The following is a 19,575-nucleotide window of genomic DNA, read 5'->3' on the forward strand; positions in this document are numbered from 1 at the left end:
GGAAAAGTGCAGGGTCTGGAGTGGGTGGCAGGAATGTGTGTCTGACTCCGCCTCTGGATAGCTTTGTGACTCTGGGTAATCTAAGCAACATTTCTAAGCCTCGCAGTTTCTCCAAGATATGAAATGGAAGTGAAAGAATTATAGAATCTTCCTTATCAGGTGATTGTAGAGGATTAAATGATGATCTTCGTGAAGCATAGTGTCTGTCATGTGGCTGAGGGTATCCTCAAAGTCTGAATTCCTGGCAGCCGCTGGATCTGCCCCATAAAGACTGTAGTTGCCAGGTACTGGGGAGCAGTTGGCAGGTTGATCATAGCTACCGTGCTTGTAGCCTTTGCCCTGCAGAGATAGCAAATTAGTGGCCATGGTTGCCAAGCAGTATGCAAACTTTTTCCCCAAGACCAGCTTGTCCCCACTTCAGGGAACTGAGTGCCAGAGTTCTGTCTCAGGTAGCCAGGGTGACTAAATGGTTTCTTGTCCACGGTCTCCCCTGGACCTTGCCAGTGGGGAGAATTTGGAGGTGTTCTTAAGAGCTTCTAGGCAGTCCAAGTGTTTCTAGTATAAATAGCCCCAATAACTTATTCAGCCTCTGTGACTAATTGTTCTGGATTATAATTACATTCCTTTCTACATTGCTCTTTCTAATAAATCTCTCTAATCAGGTAATCATTTTTATGCCATAGACCCCTTTGGTAGTCTGGAGAAGGCCAGAGACTTTTCAGAATGGTGCTATAAAATGCATAAAGTAAAATATCTAAGGTTATAAAGGAAACCAATTATATTGAAATACAGTTATCAAAAGATTGCAATTTCTGATTTTCTTTTTTTATTAACACATTGAATAGCAAGATGTAGCAGAAAATGTAATAACTACTCTAATTTTGAAGTAGCAGTAAATATAAACAATGTTCTGGGTATCTGTAATAACTATAATATACTATGAAAATACCCATGATTTCTATTCTTGACAAAGTCACAAGTATTCTTGTGACTTAATTCTAATTCTTAATTCTACTGTGGTTTGTGGCCTACACTCATAATGGAAGTACATGCTAAATAATCAATCAGATATTTGTGCAAATAAAGATGTAATTTTTTCCTTCATCCAAGTACATGGACCTCTGAATTCTTAAGGGGTTAAAGACGTTTACTCTGCTCAAAGTACATATGCAGAGTTCTTTTCTTCTTCTTATGAATACGTGATCAAAACTCAGACAAACTTTAGAAGTCTAGATATTGCCTCAGTTCCAAATGTCTGTCAGGCATTTTAAATAAAAGGAGGTATTTGTACAAGGGCACTGGGTGTTAAAATGGATATTAGATACACAGTGAGTAATTGAGTGTGTCTAAGTATCAGATGTGTCATGGGGAGTGTTCGGTGCCTACAGAAATTTTCTCCTTCCGCTTCCTCCCCCTCCCCCTTCCTTCTTCTAATGGAAATGCCTAAAGTATGAGAAACCAAGTCTTCTAATAATTTGGTCACAGGCTTTCCCTCCACTGTGCCTTGTAAGATATGCAGCCCACAAGCGGCTTCAGTCAGCTTATTGTTGGGTTGTATGTGAGAGTTGTGAAGATGAAACTCAGGCCCTGATATCTGTGCACTGGTAAAGGGGTAAGGTTAGTAGCTTCTCCTAATTGATTGAGAGTAGTGGCTTTCATTTTTTTTTTTTTTACCAAGACCTAGAGTAATAAATACATTTTGCCTCATTACCCAATATACACACACAACTATACTCACAAATTACATACATACATGCGTACTTATAACCGAAACAATGATCCAAGATGATACCTTATTAAAGTGTGATGCATTCTGATATTTTTATTCTATTTTATTCTATCCTGTTCTATTCTATTATTTAATTAAAATATACTAAATTGATTTCATGATCCACTAATAGATTGGCATCTTCAGTTTGAAAAGCATAGATTCTGAAGACCTAAAATTAAATGTATTACATTGCAAAAACACTATAATCCTCTTTCACACAATGAAAATTATTGGTCCTATGTGGGAAAAGGGAGCTGAATGGAGACGCCAGTATTTCGCCTTTCCCATTGAACTGGGGCTGTTTTCTTTACAATCTGTCTGTCTTAACTACGCATTTAGAAGGCTATCATGACTTCCTCCACAAAGAGTCCGTGCTTTTTCTAACACTGCGTTTTGATTGAATAACTAGGTCTTCCATGCGTCTTGGTAGAGAGTGGCTCTTCAGATGTTTGTATTTGTTTTGGCATGACTGTGGACTCCTTAAGCCTTTTGTCCTCTTGCTGTTGTATGCCAGTCTGCCCATCTCACAGCTCCCAGAATGGAAGAACTATTTGTCTTAGGATGCCATGACTTATACCTTGTGGATTGGGGTACTACTCCTTTTCAGTCACTCACTTCCCTAGACGTAGTCATGTCACGTCATCCTCATGGAAATACTCACCTCTCTGCTGCTGCGTGACTGTGTGTTGCAGGAGAGCCGCATTGGGCAGGCAGCTGCTACCATTTGGATTGTGCCTGAAAAGGAGGCTGTCTGTCTTGGAGATGAATGGATAATGGAAGATCTCAAATGAAGGCGCAGTGATGACAATGTCAAGGGCACTGTGCCCATTCATGTCAATGAGTTAATTGCCATTGCAGTGTCCCTAGCTGGGCACCGAGGCTGTCTGCCCCTGCAAGTTGTGGAGAAAAGCTGTTTCCTGTTTCTAACTCATAAAATACTTAACATTGTGGTTAACCTTATGAGGTTCTCCAAAAACGTACCAGTGTCAGCTCAGAGGTTCCTGGACATGCAAAGCTGATATTAGTACCATTCCACAGAGCACAAAACAGGAAAGGGACCTGAGAATGCACAATGGTTTTTTCACAAGTAATTTGGTCTCTTTTTCTTCTCTTTTTATTTCTTCTGTGAGATTCATTTGTTGGGACTCTTGTGATTCATTCAGATTTGTTCTCAACTCAATGACAAGAAAACAGCCATAATATGCCATGTAACCAATTTATCTGTAAAGTCATCACCCATATAATTTGATTTTAATTAAAAAATGCTCGCTGCACTTTCCTTTCCCTATTTAGCTTAACACCCACTGAAACATATTTTAAAATCTAATCGTATCCTTGAATGAAGAAACCTATGTTTTTTATGCTATTTTTATATCTTAGGGGATTCATTAATAGGGCTTCAAGTCTCTTCCTCCTAGGTCATTGGACTGAACCTGGCAGAAATATGTACTGAATGTATATTGCACTCATTCAATGACTGGGCAGTAATTTGCTTCCCAGCCCAGTATAGCTAGCTAGGCATAGGAAAAGTGCAGCCACAGTGTAATAGCCTGGTGCCTACGGCATTATTAATGGGTAGGATCCACTAGAAAGCCAAGGATTAGTTGCTGTAATTATTATTATCAATTCTCTATTGTTTATTTAGAGAGTTTTGAAGCCAGGCTCTCAGCTCTGTTAGCTATAAAGCCATGAGGGCGCCTGTGGGGATTGTAACCTGGAGACGGACATTGTGCATAAAACAAACGTTTTCATTTTGATTGTGGCAGCTGGGAAGGAAGATAAATAGCAGCAAGGCAAAGGTCCCTTATTTCTCTGTCGTAGAAGGAAAGTTTTGATTAGAGTCCCCACATGGCAGGATCCTTGGAGCCTGCTCAGACTTCATCTCTGGAGTCCTTGCTACATTGAATGATTCTTAGGTCCTGTCCACACAGATCTGCGGGAGTGTGTAGATGCTCTGAGAGGTACATGCTGCTTCTGGGCTGGCTGCTAACAACAGGTCACAACTATTCAGAGACTCCTTGAAGAATTTGGGGAGGAAGGAAGCTGAGGAAAGTTGGAATCTTAGTGGTGTTACAGGTTGCATTCTTAGCTAGTGTTGCAAGGTTGGTTCTCCTGAAGCAGATGCTGAGATGGAATTTGGTGAGCAGGGTATTTATTAAGGATTAACACCCGTGGAAGGGAGGGGTGGGGGCAGCAGCATTGGGCAGAGGGGGAAGTTGAAATGTGATACAGACGCGTCCAAGCTGTGGCCAACAACAGGGGGAGCTCTGGAGCACATTCTCCCCGGCAGAGTATCTCATGTTGGGCTGAAATTGCTGCGCTGTTACAGTCAGTCAGTCACAGATGCTGGCTGCCTTTCCGGGGTGTTCTTGAGTAAGACGAGTCCCTGCAGCTGAGGCAAACCCTGAAGGAGCTGACAGCTGGGACAAGACGTCACCCCTTCAAGGGGATCTGAGTGGCGCATCTCATGTCTACCACAGCAAGTAGGTGACAGAGTTGAAATTGAGCTCGGGTTCTACAGATCCCAAAGCTGATGATATTCTTTTCTTCTTTCATTCAATTAATAAATACTTATTGAAGACTTTCTTAGTGCCAGGCACTGTTTTAGGTGTTGAGGATTCAGCATTGAGGGGAAAAGAAAAAGGAAGGAAAAAATCTCTGCCCTCAGGGAATTACTTTGTAGTTGGAGGGATAAGCTGTAAACAAAGAAGTAAAATACATAGTATATCGGATAATGAGAAGCACTATGGTGAAAATAACACATGAAAAGTGGTGAGGACTGTGTGTACATAGGAGGGAGGAACAGGATAGAGGGTACTGCTGTTAAAAACACAAGAGTCAGAGAAGCACTCACAAAGAAGAGGACACTTGAGGAGAGGAGGCGTGTCTTGTGGATGTGTGAGAAATCATTCTAAGCGGAGGAAACAGCCAGTGCAAAGGTCTGAGGTGGGAGCATGCCCAATGTATTCTTGTCATCGCATTCCCCTGCAAGTGTTTGTGCATAATATAAAGTCTAGCACAAGCTTTGCACAGGATACAGTGGTTCAAACTTCACTCACTTGTGTAACACTGTGATGTTTTGTAATATTCATATACCATCTGTACTATTATTTGATTAGGTTTTTATTTAATTAAATTTCCTATTCACATTTAAGTACATTTATTTTAGAAGACTTTTGTTTTGTGGAAATAAATGAAGACCACCCAAATGAGAACAAGCAACGGCGATTTATTCAGAGCTTGTAGCAAGGGAGTCAGCCACCATGACTTGTGTTTGACAGAGACTCAAAGGCAGGCAGGGGAGTGAGAAAGTGGAAAAAAGGAAGGCGTCAGGTATGTCCTGATTGGAGGCTGTTGGCCTGGGGAGGTTAGAGACAAGTTAACTAGAAACAGGGCATCCTGTGTGATTGATTAGAGGTGCATATTTAGCTTTCTCTGGTCGGTCCTAAGTTGGAAGTGGGGGCAAAAATTAGGGAAGCTGTCAGTTATTAATCAAGTCCTGGCCATTTAGGGCCCATTGTTTACAGGGGTTATTGTTTGGCTTCCTGGACTGGGTGATAGAGATAGTGGTCTTACCTGTAGAGAGTAAGTTGGCTTCCTGGACTGGTTACTGTAGATAATGGGTTGGCTTCCTGGGCTGGTTGCTACAGATTGTGGGTCAGAGTTTTATTTTTATATATAGTCCAGCCATTATCCATTTGTGTATTCAGTCTCTCAGTTTTATTTCCCTACAATACAAAGCTAGTATCATTTGGTATTTATTTTCAACATAGTTACAAATAAGTAACTCCGCGAGCACATACACATATACACATACACATAGCTATTAAAATAAAGATGTTTTCCATGTGATACTTGAAATAATTTTATGCACCATCAGGGTACATCAAGAGGGATGTATCACACTTTGGGAAAAACCAAATTGTAGGTATTCAATATATATTTTATATTTAAAATATTAAAACATTTATATTTTATTTTTAAACTATCAGCATGTAGGGTAACCAATATTTCCTAAATCTTGAATGTATTTCCATTGATTTTTAAATTTTTTTCTGCTTAAATACTCCCTCCTCTCCTGGGAAGATTAACATGCCACATCACTAATTTATTCCTGGGTGAGAATTGATCTAAGAAGATTCGTTCTAATTGGTTGATGTTAGTTTCCCTAAATTCATGGGAATTTTGATGCAATAGAGAAATGGAATGGATTAATGCTTTGGGAAGCCAGAGAGATTACCTCAGGACATTGGTATTGGGTGTGAAGGAGAAAAAGGTGACAATGACGATGGATGGGTAACAAAGACAGATTTTTCACAAGTTATGGGAACAAAAAGCCACATTCCTTGGGCTATATTCTTCAAACTAGAGAAGAAATTATCACTTTTTCCAGCCCTATTTTGCCTGATCTTCACAAACACATCCTTTATATTTGTACATCTAATGTGCTTATTCATTTAGTTTAATGCCATTTTGTGTTTATCTTCCCCAATTGACTGTGAAATCATTGAGGGTAGCTAGAATTAGTCTTCCACATGCTTGAGCTCCCACCTATTAGTCCTGAATTTGCCAAATAGCAGCTGCTCAATAAATGTCAATTGAATAAATTAGCAAACATGTCTTCAAGGGCCTATGCATATTGTGATTGTCTTCTTGAGCCTAGTGAAAGCAATGACCAGTAGGGTCAGCGTCATTGCCCCTGTGGAATTTCACAAGCAAATAGGTTCCTATCAAGTGCTTGATGATCAGTTGAAAAGAGAGCACAGAGGAGGACCAGCTGTCTGACTCCTTGGCGACCAAGCTCATGATTTAACATTATGCTTTGTAGACATTTGGCCACATGAAACACATTCTGTGCTCTCTGCCTGATGAATAACCCCAGTCTTCAATTGTGGAGGTTTGCTTTTGTAAAGATAAGAAATGAGGTGTTTGATGGAGAATTTTAGGGAAGACTGCCAGTACCCTCCGTAGGATAGCTTGGCACTTCTTCATCTATCTCATTTTCGAATTCAGGAACAAAAAGGACACTCCCATATCTTCTTCTTTTCTGTAGAAATTCATATTTCGGATGGTTGAGGGTTGTCATACTAACTGTATGTTTTGACTAACCTAAATATATATATTTTCCTAAAAATGTGAAATGGATCTAATATAATAAATAATTTTTCAGTGGTTTATACATTCCCATGTAAAAGTTGTTACTTTAAGGGATTCTCTCAAAGAGTGAAAATTTAAATTTTCACAAACTTTAAAAATGGTGTAAGAAAAATTCCACCAAAATGACAATCTGAACTTGTTCAGAGGGAAAGAATTGTGTTGTTCTTGCTTATCTCAGCATATAAAGATGCGTATAAAGCATATAAAGAAGTAGGAATTTTCTTCTTTTTCAAGAAATAATTAGATGTAGACAGGCTTAACCAAACATGCTGGGTTTCTGGTTAGTAATGGATTTCACAACCTGAAAGACACCAAAAGCTCTGCAGTATCTTAGGGTAAACTTGGTTTCCCTTTTTGATATTTGGTTGCAGTGCTTGCTATGATGTCTACAATTTACTCCAAAATACTTCAGCATAGCAATGTGGTTTTGGGGTCATGTTAGTTTAGGCTATGTTCTGTGGGTAGGCGGTGAGTTAGCATTTAATCAGAACAGCCACTCTCGGGCCGGCCCCGTGGCTTAGCGGTTAAGTGCGTGCGCTCCGCTGCTGGCTGCCCAGGTTCGGATCCCAGGCGCGCACCGATGCACCGCTTCTCCAGCCATGCGGAGGCCGTGTCCCACATACAGCAACTAGAAGGATGTGCAGCTATGACATACAACTATCTACTGGGGCTTTGGGGGAAAAAAATAAATAAATAAAATTATACATAAAAAAAAAAGAATGGCCACTCTCCATGGGTGGCTACTCTCCATAGGTGCAACTACCTCTGGTCAACCCTAGACATTTTACTAAACAGTATTGTAAATGTTAGAAAGCAGTTTTCATAGATGAAATTAGTATTTAGTTAATCAGCATAATGAATTTAACAATTAACCCCTCATTAGTGAAATTAGTGGTATTTACGATTATGTGACTTGGCTAAAATATTTTAGAGACAGTTGCCACTATTGCATGAAGAAGGTATAAGAAAACTACCTGACACTACAACTTTGGGCCTGGTACCTGAGGCTGATCCAAAAGCATAGTACCTGAGGCATGGTACTTGAGGCTGATCCATAAGCAGTCCTGCTCTTATGGCCTTCAACTGATTGGATCAGGCCCATTCAAATTATCTGGGATAATATCCTTTGTTTAAAGTCAACTAATTATGGACCTTAATCACATCTACAAAATACCTTCACAGCCATACCTAGAGTAGTATTTGATTGAAAAACGAGACTGTAGCCTAGCCAAGTTGACACATCACGTCCCTTCTTGGTTTTACATGTAGCCAAAGGCAGGCTTGGTGCCAATCATTCTTATCCAGGCCTCCTGCATGGTCTAATTATAAAAGATCACTCATTGTGCTTAGTATCAAGGGATACTTTCTCTTGTCTGGTCTCTTTCGTCATTCTTTTTTGGGTTTTTTTTTGGTGAGGAAGATTGGCCCTGAGCTAACATCTGTGCCCATCTTCCTCTATTTTGTATATGGGATGCTGCCACAGCATGGCTTGATAAGCAATGCATAGGTCTGCGCCCAGGATCCAAACCTGCAAACCCTGGGCCGCTGAAGTGGAGCGCGCAAACTTAACCACTACACCACCAAGCCAGCCCTCTTTTATCATTCTTTTGTTCATATTCATGATAATAAAAAGTAATGTTTCTAAAGAGATTATGTTAAATAGCTTAGCTTAACTTAGTACTTTTTCCTTCTTGAAAATCTGTTTGGACTTTCAAAATGGGCTTCTCTAGCCCAATTCTCTGATGGAAAGAGGCTTTTCTCTCTAAACACATTTTGCTGGGCAAGTGCTATATTCTTCTGTATTTTATTCAGAGCAGTGGTGGCATCCAGAGTGAAGGGCAGTGGGACAGGTATGGGATTTAGAGTCTCATGGAGTCCTAGAGCATTCCCTGGAGTCCAAGCTCCAAGTCTTTTCTTATGAGCTCTGGAACCACAGACAAATTACTTAATCTATTTGAATCTTTGATTTCCTCATCTATAACGCAGAGGCAATGAAAATACTTCCCTTCCAGAGTTGTTATGAAGATCAGAAACGGCATTGGGAAAGTGACTAGAACGTGATAGACTCTTAATGGATGACTATAATCATCATGTAACCAACAACTGAACCATCTGCTATACTAAATGCTCTAATCAATACCCCAACCCCCCCAAAAAATTCAAACCACGAGAGCACTAAGAGGAAGGAAAGCCTGGTGTTAATACCGGCAAAATAAATGTTATCCATATAAAAATATCAAAGTTATAATATTTTTTTAAAATAATTTTATTTATTTATGTTTTTCCCCCAAAGCCCCAGTAGATAGTTGTATGTCATAGCTGCACATCCCTCTAGTTGCTGTATGTGGGACACGGCCTCAGCATGGCCGGAGAAGCGGTGCATCGGTGAGCTCCCGGGATCCGAACCCGGGCTGCCAGCAGCGGAGCGCGCGCACTTAACCGCTAAGCCATGGGGCCGGCCCTCAAAGTTATAATATTGATGAAGGCCAAAGGATATTTATTATCCAATCGGTAGTAATAAGTCCTTCATGACATTGAATATTCTGTCCACCTTCTTTTGAGTTGAGGAATGTGTACTTGTGACATTTTCTGGCCTTTATTATTGGTCTCAAAAATATCAGAATTAAAAAATGTCTCGGATTTCACTATAGCAAGCTGCTTTTATCACACTGTTATAAGTTTGTTGTCTTTTATTTACTCAGTATAACCAGATTTCTGCTAATATTATCTACATTTTGTCTTAATATTAAACATTACAAATGGGAGAGAGTAAAATAATCCAGGCCTTTCATAATTGGCCCAATATAATTCCTCTTACCTGTTCTGGTTCTACAGAGGGTGTAAGCATTTTTAATTTCTGATTTTCTTTAAATCTAATGTATTTTGTGCTTCAGGTCCTAAGAAATATGTACTGTCATGTATCGCTTAACAACGGGGAATGCATTCTTCTGAGAAATGCATTGTTAGGCAATTTTGTTGTCGTGCGAACGTCATATAGTGTACTTTCACAAACCTAGATGGTACAGCCTCTTACACACCTAGGGGGTATGGTATTAATCCTATGGGACCACCATCGTATACGTGGTCTGTTGTTGACCAAAATGTTGTTATGCGGTGCATGACTGTACTTGAGTTCTTTGGTTAGTAGCAGTAAGATAAAACCAATTTACAAGACAAAATATCACACTCTTCGCAACAGGCATGATTTTATCTCTCAAAATATTTTGACTTCAAAAGAAACACACAAAACAATAAATTTAATGATTTCAGAAATGTTGTCATACTATTTGGTTTGGAGATGCATCTTCTGGACAGGGACAAGGTGAGATAAAGTTGTATATGAGAATTTGCCTTGCTTCCCTTTGCCTTCCCTGATTTTCTGTCTCCCTAATCATTGTTGTTATCACATAGTTCTCAGGTTAGTTATGTCAGATAATGTTCCAGGCCTCCCAACTTTTTTGCCTACCCCTGCCTCAAAGATCAAAATGCATTCACTGCATGAATATTCCTATAGGTTCCTCTTCTCAACCAAATTAAGAGTCATTCCTCCCTTTTTTCCTCCCTCTCCCTCTCCTTCCCTCTCTTCCTTCCTTCTTATTTTGGACAAATATTGATTTCTTTAGGCTCTGAGCACCAGACACTATACTATGTCCTGGGGACATAGAGATGAAAAGGCATAGTCCCTGCCTTTAGCAAGCTCACAAAGCAGTGGGGAAGTAGACAGTGAAAACACAATATAACAGTTTCTATAGTGGACATCACGTAAGGTGCAAAAAGCCCTGAGTTCTCAGGATATTGGTGAATCCCAAGGAGGCATTGCTTAAGCTAATTCTTGAAGGAGGGTGTCAGTTTGGGCTGCTATAACAAAGTACCATAGTACCATAGACTGGGTGCCTTATAAACAACAGACATTTATTTCTCACAGTTCTGGAGGCTGGAAGTCTGAGATCAGGGTGCCAGCATGGTTGACTTCTGGTGAGGGCCCTCTTCTGGGTTGTAGACTGCCAACTTCTGCTTGACAGAGAGCAGAGAGAGGAGGTAAGCTTTCTTGTCACTCTTACAAGGGCACTAATCCCATTCATAAGGGCTCAACTCTCATGACCTCATCTGATCCTAATTATCTCCCAAAGGCCCCACCTCCTAATACCATCACATTGGGGTGGGAGGTAGAGTTTCACCATAAGAATTTTGAGGGGACACAAACATTCAGTTCATAACAGAGGGATAGGAGTTTGCCAGGCAAATAAGGTGAGGGAGGAGTGTGTGTGTGTGTGGAGGGAAACTAGGGTCATCCTAGTGGAGGAAATTGCATACACAAAAGCTCAAAGGTTTGTATTAGAGAAGTTGCCAATAGCTAAAATTTCCATAATTATTCAGCAGAGGAGCGAAGGGTAGATTGTATGGTGTGGGATAGAGAGGGAAGAGATAAAACTCTGAAGATAGATAAAGGACGGGAAACTTTGCACTTTATCCTTTTGATGGAGGGCTATTGAAAATTTCAAAGTAATAGGGTCAAATTAATCATGTTGGCTGTGGAAGCTCAGTTAGAGGTGGTCAAGTATAGAGGTGAAAAGGCCATTTTAGAGGTTTTGGCAGTAATTCAGGTGCAGGATAAAGAAGAGAGGTGGGTGTTAATTAACAAATTCATTCATCTGTCAATAGCAAATACTTATTGAGTATTCACAGTGTGCCAGGCATGGGGGCTACAGAAGTGAATATGAATTATCCTTTCACTCATATTTCTTCCAGGCCAGTGGGAAATTAGACATGTGAACAGACACTTTTAGTGTCATATTGTGTTTCAGATTTTCTCCTTTAGGGATATAATGTGTTGTACATGAAAGATTCTTTGGATCACACTGTCCAGGATTCAAATTCTGCCTCTGCATCTTTCTACTTGAAAGACGTTGGGCAAGTTACTTGTCCTTATCAGTAGTATGGTGAGCTTCTGTGAAGATGAGAGGAGAAAATGTATGCAAGAGACTGAGAACAATGCTGGTACACTTCTCAGCTCCCAGTTCAGAGCTAAAGCAAGAAAGAGAAGACCAGGCAGGTGATATGGGGCATCATGTAGTATACGTAGGATTTACAACTTGCTAGGGACGCCAACGCAAAAACAGTGTTGCATTAAGAAGGATTCTGTCCTTTCCTCTTTATTTCTTTCTAGCTCCCAAAATAGTATCAGTCTGGGAGGAAGGGTCAAGTATGTCCAACACAGAAGTTGCTATAATTTGTCTGCCATGACATTGATTGCTCCCTCTTCTTGATTTCTCCACTCCCATAGTCGGTGACCTTTGACTTCAGCTGTATCCGATCCTCCCTGCTGTATACAGTCGTGCTAATGCAGGAGCCAATGCACTATACTCCAATTCAGGTCAGAGAGTGAGTTCATGGAGAGCAGAGTCGAGTATTAAGAAAACATAAAGTGGAAAAAAGAAAACAGAAAAGACCAACGCAGAGAAGAGGAAATGGTAAGAGAATAATATCCATTTAGGGAGAGGGCTTTGGCTGCTCACTCTTTCTCAGCATTTTACATATTAAAAGCTCAGTAATTGATGATTGTCAAAATTCTTGATTCTGAGGCAGTAGAATGGTCCTGGCATTAGCAGAATGAGAAGAAACTGGGCAAAAAATAGTCTGCAGGTAAATAGTACCCATCTATCTGACAAATGCCTCTGGTCTGGGGACAATCCATAATCGTTGTCCTTCAAATATGGGTCTCACCTTAAGGGAAGAAATTCTATATAAAACAATATCAGGCCTCTCACCTGAGGATGGGTAAGATCTGAAAGAGAGTTTTTTTCGCAGATTGCAGTCCAGGAAGTCAAGAATGGCTCTTCCCGAGTTGCCACGGCAACATCTCCCTCTTATGACACAAAGGAAGATAGGGGTCATGTTGGTGGGCTGTTTAAATGTTGCTCTGATCATGTCTTTTATTTCCGTGGGGGAAAAGAGAAAAAGGCAATAGATAGGAAGTAAAAAATAAGAATAGAAAATAAAATAAAAGAGATAAAGGGATTCCTATGAGCGATTTTCCAAATTGATTTTGTTATTGAAGGATTCATATTAATGCAATTGGATTTAAAGTCTAATAAGAGAATCCAAAATGAAATCTCTGACACTTTGAGGTATAATGTGTTCAAGTACAAGATGATGCAATGGCCTCTTTTGTATTGTGGAGAGGGACTTTAAACTAGATTGTGAGGAAGAGAGGAAGCTGCAAAAGTAATCACTTAAGATTTAGACCAAGTGAAAAAACAGGTTTTCTTTAAGTTAATACAGCTTCCCTTGGTGGTTTCTACTCGTTTTTTAAACCCACACTTTAGAATTATATAAAACCTCTGTTAAATTAGAGAAGGGGGTGATATAATCCAGCCAGGAAAGTAGAAAGACAAAGCTAGTTTAACAGAATTCAATGTAGGGAACTAGTTATAGGGATATTGGAAAAGCTAAAGAATAAAGGAGACATTATGTCTTGTATATCTTACCGCATACACACAAAGTAAAGGGGACAGAGGCAACCCAGAGATTAGCAAAATAAAGGAGCTGCATCCTGGTCACCCTACTGCTGGAGGGACAAAGGGAGAAGGTGGTAGTACAGGACTCTAGGGGGTGGGCAGCTGGTGAGAGCAGTAACTGTAGTAAGGGCAGACTGGCAGGACCCGGGACCACAGAAGAGACAAGTTGCTGCTGGGAATACCATCCAACTCAGGGGGTGGTGGGGGAGAGGGAGATAGAGAGAGAGAGAGAGATAAAGAGAGAAAGGCAGAGAAGGAGAAAGCAAGAGAGAGAGACCTTGTTCTCTCCTTTCCTTCCACCATCCTTTGTTTTCCAACCTCCCACCAGCACTCCCATTGGCCAAATCTAACAAGAAATTGTCAAGGGAGCCTGGGAAGTGCAGTGCATGGATCAGCCTCCAGTGACGCAGAGCAGAGGAAGGGTGCCGAACGGATCTTTGAGACAGGCAAATATATCAGCAAAGGGAGTGTGGGAATGTAAGAGAAGGCTAGCATTATGGACTAGTGAAAAGTCTGAATTATAGAATACTTGAAAAGAAATGCTAATTAATTATTTCAAAATGTATATCATATTAGACATTTTGTTTAGGGGTCTGAGATTGTCCTAAAAAGGCCAGGACCTTGGATTTGAAGTCCAGACACCCTGGGTGCTGCTTTCTGCAGTATGTAATTTGTGGCATCAAAGACAGCATCATTCAAGTTCGGGCAACTCTTTTTAGTATCAGAATGAGATTCATCAGGATAATACGCTTGGAGAATAGAATAAATTTCTTCCATGAATAACTAATTGTACTTTTAAATTATTGCAAGTAAATATACACAATCTCCAATTCAATTTTAAGAACTGATCAGAGAAGTGATTCAAGTGGAGCTACAAGAAAAACTAGCAGAAGGTTGATGTCAGCTCTATGCTGGTATCTCAGAATGTGAGTGTCAGGAGCTCAGCTTCGAGTGTGGAGCAGCATCTTTGGACAACCTGTATGATTATCACTTTTTCCCACCCTCTCCTTGAACTGTTCTAGAGGTGGATGTGTTCCTGAGGCAACTCATGCCATTTGAAGACTGTTCTGTGTCAAAGAAAACACAGCTGGACAGACGTTAAAAGTGGTGAAGGAAAATATTATTCAGGAACTGTTGCAACAGGGGAAGAGAGACCTCCGTATAGAATGGGGCTCCATTCCAAATACAACAAGGAAAAGTGGGTATTATGGCCAAGGGGCAGGGTGAGGGTCAGTGAATGGAAAATTACCAAGAAGAAACATCAAGGATAAGGCAGATTCCAGCTAAACTGACTTGATAGGATGCTTGCTGAAGGCAGGCCAGGGTGATAAGCTATTGAGGGTGACGGATCAGGAATTTGATCAGATATCAAGAGTGGAGGATTTTCACTAAACTGACCCAGTTGCTAAAACTGGACTAAACAAGCCAAGGTTGGGCCTAGTCAAAAAAAGATCTCAGAGGAGCCTGACCAAAGTTTGGTCAAAGAGAAAATCTTGTCATCTGTTAGCAAGAATTTCTTTATGTGGAATCAAATCTGCCTTCTGGAGTTTCTTCCATTGGTCTGAGTTCTGCTATCTAGGGGCACACAGAACAAGATTAATCTTTTTCAGACTAAACATCTCTAGGTTCTTCACAAATTCCTTTGATTAGCATTCCATTGACTATTCTGGTTGGTTTTTCTGCCTTACCTATTAGTGTCTTATACTTAATACAAACCTGAAGCTCACTTATTCTGAGACTTTATCACATTCCCCAAGGATTTAGAGGTTCAATCCCTGATCTCTCAGGGTAATTTGTAACTCTGTTACATCAACCAGCCTGGTTATATGTTTGTTAGTCTTCTCTATTAGACTGTACGTGACCAGCAGGGATCATGTCTTGACCATTTATTTTACCTTACTTCCACAATGCTTAGGATAATGTGCATATATAGCATAGTGGTATGTAGCATACAGAAGGAACACAAAAAGTAACCTACTGGAGATCATGATTCAATGCTCTACCACAACTCTTGTGCCCTTCCACAGCTCTAAGTCTTTTCCTCATGCTGTTCCCCTTTGCTTTGAACGGTCTTTTTCTTTTATCTTTAAGGAGAACTCCTCCTTTAAGATTCAGCTCAAATATCACTTATCCTCCCTAGCTGTCACTGGCCTTCCCTACCCTGGAAGTCTGCCCTCCAAAAGCAGAATATATTTCTCTCTTATTCATATTTCCATGGAATATAATTCATCCTCTGTTACACAGAAAGAAGCTTTGGTGTGGGAGTCAGGCAGATTTATGTTTGAATCCAGTTCAATGATCACTTGTGGTCTTGCAAATCTGCTCAGTCTTTTTAGGGCTCTGTTTCTTTTTTTTCTTAATGTGTAATTTAGGATGGTAATTATTTATTTCATTGAGTTTTGAAGGGTTAAATAAGATAATAAAACTTGAGAACTGTGCCCAAAACCTGGCACAGAGTGGGCACTCAATTTTTGTCTATCATTATGACATTTATATCTTTGTATTTTAGTTTTGTGGGCATCTGTGTACCTGCTAGATTTTAATTGAATCTTACTTTTGTATCCCCAGAATAAAGTAATAAAAAAGGTCTATTGAATTAAGTTGTTTTCTTTTTTATTATACAACTACTTGTATGATGCTGAATACTTTATATATGCACTATCCAATATGGTAGCCACTAGCCACATGTGGCTATTTATAGTTAAACTAATTAAAATTAGATTCAATTAAAATTCAGATCCTTAGTCAAACAGAATCCACATGTTGCTGGTGGTTACTGTATTGGACAGTGAAGATTTAGAACATTTCCATCATCGCAGAAGGTTCTTTTGGACTGTGCTGCTCTAGATTGTAATTGTACTGCTCTGAACTTAATATTACCAGCTTGGTCAGCTATCTCTTCCCTCATTCTGGATCCTATATTTCTAGCAATCCAACTATGGTTCAATTTCACTTTGGGGCAGTCAAATCATACAGCTAATTCATGTAGAATCTATAATCAATTAAATTCCCAAGTGTTTTAATTTTTTTCTCTAGTTGCTTTCATAATATTTTGAAAGTATTGACTATACCAAGGGATGGCAACCTTTTTCTGTAAAGGGCCAGATAGTAAATATTTTAGGCTTTGCAGTCCATACAATCTCTGTTGCAAGTACTCAATGCTGCTATTGTTGCATGAAAGCAGCCACAGACGCCACGTAATGGAATAGACATGGTTGCTTTTATTTACAAACCAAGCTGTAGGCAGTAGTTTCCAACCCCTGGTCTATTTTCACAAACTTCACTCCTTCTGTAGTGACATAGCCAGTTCTAACACTCCTCTCCCCCTTACTTTTATTAGATAAAAATAAGTCTATCTCTAAGAGCTCTCTTTTGCCAGATTGGAGAGAATCCAATCTCAGTTGGCACTAAAGGACCCTGTTCTCAAAGATTTCTTCCGTATTCTGAAGGTTTCCATAGTCCCCAGAAAATAAAGAAATATTAAGAAGTGCTAACACAGTATGCTTATTGTGTGCCAGGTGTTGTTTAAACCTTATACTAATTAACTCATTTAAACCTCACAACAACCTGCTTTACTGATGAGGAAACTGAGATACAGAGAAGTTAAGTAACTTGCCCAAGGTCACACCTCTCCTATGTGGCAGAGTTGTGAATCAGACCTAGACAGTCTCACATTAATAGTCCCCGCACCACAAGCTAGCCTCTGGGCAGCACCTGTGTCCTCACTCCCAACCTTTGGCCTCCAAACTCTTTTTAAATCTGAAACCCTCTCTTCTCTTGTTGCTCCTAAAGGCTCTTACCCACAACCACCCACCAAACCCAGGAAATCAGCATCAACTCTTCAATGATTTACAAAAGACAGAGAGAGCAGTTGTCTTATAGTGGCTTCTTCTATGCTGCAAAAATTCTTTTTGGTAAGCCCGCTGGACACTTCAGTCCTCTTGTCCTTGTCCTTTCAGCAGCATTTGATGTGGTGATCACTCCTTCTCTCTTGAAATCTTTCCTCCTGACCCCTGTGATGCTCACACCTAGCTTTCCTCCCACCTCTCAGGCCAGTCTTTCTCTTTTTTCTCTTTTCGACCTGTAAAGACTGTTCTTCTCCCACACCTACTTTTCTCTTTACTCTGCATGATTTCTCCGGCTGCTCTCATAAGCCCTAGTGCTTTAACTACTCTTTGCATGAAGATGGTTCCTACATCTTTGTCTGCAGAACTTCCCAAGCTTACCAACCGCTTAAGCAACTTGTCCACCTGGGTGTCTAATGAGCACGTACAGCTCAGCATTTCTCAAACAGAGATAATTTTTTTCCCTCTTGAGCCTGCTGTTTCTCTTATATTGCCTTCCTCTTTGAATAGATTTCCAAGTTGGAAATCTGCATGTCATCTCATTCCTCCTCTAACAGCCCTACCAATGACCAAGTTCTAGAAATTTCTAATTACTTTGGGAGTCACTTTTAAATCCACCCACTTCTTGCTCTTGTAACTGCCACTTGCCTGCTCGCCTGTTTTTCCTGCGACTATCTCATTATTGGCCTTCCTTCTATCAGCCTGGAACTCCTTCCAGAGACTAGTCCTCATGATACAGCCTGAGTGATCTCCTAGTATACAAATGGAACCATGTTATTTTCCTGCATGAAATCTTCAGTGGTTCCCTGCTCCTCTTAGAATTGTGTGAATTTTTTTAGTTATCCAACAAGACCCTTTATGATCCTGTCCCCTCTTACCTCTCTAGCACGTCACTGTGTGTTCCTCTCACTCTGTACTCTGGTCAGACTGACCTACCCACCATGGCCCTGGAGTCTTTGCACATGCTTTCCTCAGCTTGGAACACATTTTCCCCACCTTTTGGCCTCCTGGCTAACTCCTGCCCATTCCACAGGTTTCTTTGAAGATTCAGACCTGTGGTTAGATGTTGCTTCCTCTTCAAAGCCTTCTGTGCCTTCTGGGAATCCTTCCATAGTCCCCCAAGCCAGGGTTAGGTGCCTTGTCTACTCTTACAGCATCCTGTACCTAGTCCTATTCAGTATCTATTATACTAGATTGCAACTGCAATAGATTGTATGTCTCTCCCATAGACTAAGCTCTGTGAAGGTGGAGAAGGTTGGTCTTTTCTGCTATTATAGCCCTAGTGCCTTGCACAGTGCCTAGTAGAACCTTTATAAATATTTATTGATTAAAAAGAATGATCAGGAAAAGGAAGTTAGGATTATGGTCTTTGGAGTAAAAAAATCTTGGGTTTAAATCCCACTTTTGCTATTACTAGTATATGACCAATGCCACTTACTAGCTATATGACCTATGTTGACATCTCGAAGACTTAGTTTTCTCATCTGTAATGTGGGAATAATGGTGAACACAAATTCGCTGGGTTGTTTATAGTCTTTGATGTAATAAACAGTACAAAGTAATTAGCCCAGTGATCAAAACATGCTAAATGCTCAATAAGTGTCACTAGTAGTACTGCCCTCGCAAGGCACACTGTTTAGAACCAGACTGCCTGGATTAAAGTCATGGATTTACCTCCTACCAGCCACAGGACCTTGGGAAAATCATTTAACCAATTTGCGTCTCAGTTTTCACATCTTTAAAATGGGAAAGTAATAGAATATGATTTAAGGGATCATTGTGAGGGTTCAGTGAGTTAATGTATATGAAGTGCTTAGAAGAGTGCCTATGACAAAGATTCTCTCCTTGACCAAACTTTGTTCGGACTCTTCTGAGCCCTCTGCTCGACTAAACCTGACCCTTGGGCTTCCGTCTTCATCCTTTTAGAGACTAGTTTTAGCAAGAATCCTGTCAAATCAGTTTAGCCAGAATTCCCCACCCTTGATATATGATCACTCTTGATATCTGTTCAAATTCTGCAGCCCCCACCATCTCCCGGGTAATGTCTGATCACCCTGGCCTGCCTTAAACAAGAATCCTGTTAGTAACCTCTCCACTCTTCTCCTTGGCTATAAATCCCCACTTTTTCCTTGTTGTATTTGAAATGAAGCCCAGTTGTACATTGAGATCTCTTTCCTCCTCTTGCAATATTCCTGAATAAAATCTGTTTTTACTGCTTTACCTACCGTCTGGCTCTGGTTTTTTTTTGACGCGTGGCACACGGTCGAGGTGGTGGGAACAGTAA

At 40.4% G+C, this 19,575-nt stretch overlaps 1 long non-coding RNA gene across 2 annotated transcripts in view; it reads left to right on the forward strand.

Annotated features, from left to right (window-relative positions):
- The first annotated feature begins 10,602 nt into the window (after positions 1 to 10,602).
- The window catches only part of LOC147916265 (uncharacterized), a 65,418-nt gene continuing 56,445 nt past the window's right edge, over positions 10,603 to 19,575 (forward strand). For both annotated transcript variants that reach the window (XR_015553198.1, XR_015553199.1), the window contains exons 1-2: positions 10,603 to 10,966; positions 12,213 to 12,399. This is a non-coding gene — a long non-coding RNA (uncharacterized LOC147916265). The remainder of the gene's footprint in view (positions 10,967 to 12,212; positions 12,400 to 19,575) is intronic.

The sequence above is a fragment of the Ceratotherium simum genome, chromosome 9 (assembly GCF_057802395.1).
Source record: "Ceratotherium simum simum isolate JZ-2026a chromosome 9, ASM5780239v1, whole genome shotgun sequence".
Taxonomy (NCBI): domain Eukaryota; kingdom Metazoa; phylum Chordata; class Mammalia; order Perissodactyla; family Rhinocerotidae; genus Ceratotherium; species Ceratotherium simum.